The sequence below is a fragment of the Rutidosis leptorrhynchoides genome, chromosome 7, assembly GCF_046630445.1.
Source record: "Rutidosis leptorrhynchoides isolate AG116_Rl617_1_P2 chromosome 7, CSIRO_AGI_Rlap_v1, whole genome shotgun sequence".
Classification (NCBI taxonomy): Eukaryota; Viridiplantae; Streptophyta; class Magnoliopsida; order Asterales; family Asteraceae; genus Rutidosis; species Rutidosis leptorrhynchoides.
In genome coordinates, this window is record NC_092339.1 from 286,237,866 (window position 1) to 286,242,228 (window position 4,363).

Below are 4,363 nucleotides of genomic sequence, written 5' to 3' on the forward strand. Positions count from 1 at the left end.
GTCAGAAATCCACCTTTAAAAGGCCGAGCATTCGGCCGAATTTTTTACATCTTTTTCTCATTCATCATACGTAAATATATATATATATATATATATATATATATATATATATATATATATATATATATATATTTTAATTTTAATTTTAATTTTAATTTTAATTTTAATTTTAATTTTAAATCCTAATAATAAGGGTATGTTAGCGAATATTGTAAGGGTGTAAGTCGAAATTCTGTCCGTGTAACGCTACGCTATTTTTAATCATTGTAAGTTATATTCAACCTTTTTAAATTAATGTCTCGTAGGTAAGTTATTATTATGCTTATTTAATGCCGAAGTAATCGTGATGTTTGACTAAATATTAAATTTGGGTAATTGGGCTTTGTACCATAATTGGGGTTTGGACAAAAGAACGACACTTGTGGAAATTAGACTATGGGCTATTAATGGGCTTTATATTTGTTTAACTAAATGATAGTTTGTTAATTTTAATATAAATATTTACAATTGGACGTCCCTATAAATAACCATATACACTCGATCGGACACGATGGGAGGGATATTTATATGTACGAATAATCGTTCATTTAACCGGACACGGGAATGGATTAATAGTCACTAGAATTATTAAAATAGGGGTAAAATTATATACAAGGACACTTGGTGTAATTGTTAACAAAGTATTAAAACCTTGTTACAGTTTAAGTCCTCAATTAGTTGGAATATTTGACTTCGGGTATAAGGATAATTTGACGAGGACACTCGCACTTTATATTGATGACTGATGGACTGTTATGGACAAAAACCAGACAGACATATTAAATAATCCAGGACAAAGGACAATTAACCCATGGGCATAAAACTAAAAATCAACACGTCAAACATCATGATTACGGAAGTTTAAATAAGCATAATTCCTTTATTTTCATATTTAATTGCACTTCTAATTATTGCACTTTTATTTATTGTTATTGTATTTAATTGCACTTTTAATTATTGTCATTGTATTTAATTGCACTTTTAATTTTCGTACTCTTTAATTATAGCAATTTTATTTCATCGCACTTTTATTTATCGCAATTTCATTATCGTTATTTACTTTACGCTTTAAATTAAGTTGTATTTATTTCTAATATTTTATATTAGGTTTTAACTGCGACTAAAGTTTTAAAAATCGACAAACCGGTCATTAAACGGTAAAAACCCCCTTTATAATAATAATATTACTTATATATATTTGTATTTTTTATAAATTAAAACTAATATAGCGTTAAGCTTTGTTTAAAAGATTTTCCCTGTGGAACGAACCGGACTTACTAAAAACTACACTACTGTATGATTAGGTACACTGCCTATAATTGTTGTAGCAAAGTTTAGGTATATCCATTCTATAAATAAATAAATATCTTGTGTAAAATTGTATCATATTTAATAGTATTTCGTTGTAAAAATAAAGCTATTTCATATACACCTCTACGCACATCAAGTATTTTTGGCGCCGCTGCCGGGGAACTTAAACGCCGAAAGCGCAACGCTAATGATATAAAAAAATATATATATAATTTTGTAAAAGTTTTTATTAAGTTCTTCGTATAAAAATATAAGTTTTTAAAAAATATAAAAATACAAAAAGAGTTTGTTAAAAAAATATATAAATTTAAATAGTTATTTTTATTTTTGAGTTTAAATATAAGTATTTTATTGTGTTATAGAAATATTTATATATATATATATATATATATATATATATATATATATATATATATATATATATTTGATAAAACAGAAAAACATAAAAAAAAAAATTTTAATTGAACCTGAGTAAAAAACGAACTCTTTCTCAGTTTAAATTGAACCCTCCGCGACTCGCGGAGCATTTGAACTGGGCCTCACCTCACTCGCGGAGGTCAATCTGGCAGGTCAAACCTCAGACGCATTAATTACAAAATTAGGGTTAAATTTAAATTATTATTAATTAAAATTAGGGTTTGATTTATTATAATTAGTTTTAGTTTTATTTTATTTTGTATTTTAAGTTTAATTAGTTTTATAAATATATAAAAATTAATACTTTTATAAAATAAATAATATAAAAATAATATTTTTATAAAAATTGTACTTTTTACAACTTTTAGTATATTTTTATATTTTGTATCTTTTTAATTGTTTAGCGCAATTTTTGTATTTTTCGTTCGTATTTAGTTTTAAGATATAGTTTTTGCCATAGTTATTTTTACTTCTAGATTTTTAGGCTTTGCAGTAAAATCCCTTAAGTGCTTTTTCTTTAGACTAAGATTTAGGTGCTTTAGAATTTTGCGACGCCGTTTTTAATTTTTAGTTCCTTTTTAATATATTGCCATTTGGGATATAGTTTTACTTGTAAGCTTTAATATTTTTAGACGCAACTTTTAATTCTTAGTTTTTAGTTCCTTTTTAAGTTTCAACGCGCTATTTTTTTATTTTTATTTTTCGACGCCTTTTACCTATGTATCAATTATCACTCCAATTAGTAATCTCAATTTGCAATTTTAATTTTAAGTTAGTGATAATAATAAGGTTGGGTTATTCGAGTGTTTTAAAGTTTTATAAGTCACTCTTTTTCTTTCTTATTTCTCCAATTTTTATACCGACGCGCTCTTTTTCTTTCTTATTTCTCGCCATTCTAGCTTTTAGGACATAGAATTTTCTACTTCTTCTCTAAATTTCTTTAAATTATGAAAAATTATTTTAAGCGGTTAAATTGATAGACATCAAAATTTTCTGGTTCGTAGTAATAGTTGAATTTGTACGTGGACCGGGTTATTGGAGCCAAACAGTACTCAATTATATTGAGACCAAATGAATCCTGCCTCTCTGCTGCATCTTTTGGCTATTCGAAACGTGGGCAAAATCAGAAAAGTCTATTAATTGGATAACTTATATAATTTTTCTTCCTTTTTAAAAACTAATAGGATATTCAGTGAATGCACCGAGCAAAACGTTCACCACCTTTTGTACGTTCACCACCTGTAACTCGATCAAGACATCTAGCTAATATTACTGCCGTTGATTTTTCTTTAGAATCGTCATCCAGTCGACCAAGTACTCCAATTCAAATTTCTGATAATCCATTTTTTGAACCCGACCTCACAATTGAGAACCCAGAGAATATTCAGGGACAATTCATAGATCCTGAACCATTAATCTTTCCTCCGGAACCACCAATTATTCAAACAGAGATTGTTGAGGAACGAACCATTAAATCAGAATCCTCTAGTGATTCAGATTCAACAAATTCAATCATGGAGAATCTGGAACCTTTAAGTATGGAAGACCGAATGAGAGCTAAACGCACTGGCCATGGTCACGCAATTACTCATCCAGACATTAATGCGCCAGATTATGAAATCAAAGGACAAATTCTACACATGGTGACTAATCAATGCCAATTTAGTGGTGTGCCGAAGGAAGATCCAAATGAACATCTTCGTACCTTTAATAGGATCTGCACACTATTTAAAATAAGAGAAGTTGAGGATGAACAGATATATCTCATGTTATTTCCCTGGACTTTAAAGGGAGAAGCCAAAGATTGGTTAGAATTGTTACCTGAAGGGGCGATTGATACATGGGACGTTTTAGTTGAAAAATTTCTTAAACAATTCTTTCCGGCATCTTAAGCCGTAAGACTTCAAGGAGAAATTTTTACATTCACACAGAAGCCAAATGAAACTCTATATGAAGCGTGGACAAGATTTGGTAAATTATTAAGAGGATGTCCGCAACATGGTTTAGATACCTGTCAAATAGTACAAATATTTTACCAAGGATGCGACATCACTACAAGGAAATACATAGATATAGCAGCTGGTGGTTCTATTATGAAGAAAACAGAAACTGATGCTTACAAAATTATTGATAACACTGCTTCCCACTCATATGAGTGGAACCAAGAAAAAGATATCGTTAGATCATCTAAAGCAGCTAGAGCCGATTCTAGCCATGACTTAGATTCCATTTCCGCAAAGATAGATGCTGTCGAGAGACGAATGGAAAAGATGACTAAGGATATTCACTCAATACGAATTAGTTGTGAGCAGTGTGGAGGACCACATTTAACAAAAGATTGTCTCAGTATTGAACTAACAATGGAACAAAGAGAGAATGTTTCATATCTAAACCAAAGGCCTGGAAATAATTATCAGAATAATTATCAACCGCCAAGATCAATTTACAATCAAAACCAGAATTATAACCGAAATATTTCATACAACAACCAACAAGGTCCTAGTAATCAACAAGTATCCAACAATACTTACAACCAGCAAAGACCTAATTTTTAAAACAAACCACCACAAACCGATGATAAAAAGCCGAATTTAGA

The 4,363-nt window shown here is 29.4% G+C and overlaps 1 non-coding gene across 1 annotated transcript; it reads right to left on the reverse strand.

The window, feature by feature from the left end:
* Nucleotides 1-3,665: 3,665 nt before the first annotated feature.
* On the reverse strand, nucleotides 3,666-3,772 carry LOC139860951 (small nucleolar RNA R71). Its single transcript, XR_011763575.1, has one exon. It is a non-coding gene; the product is annotated as a small nucleolar RNA R71 (small nucleolar RNA).
* Nucleotides 3,773-4,363: the final 591 nt, after the last annotated feature.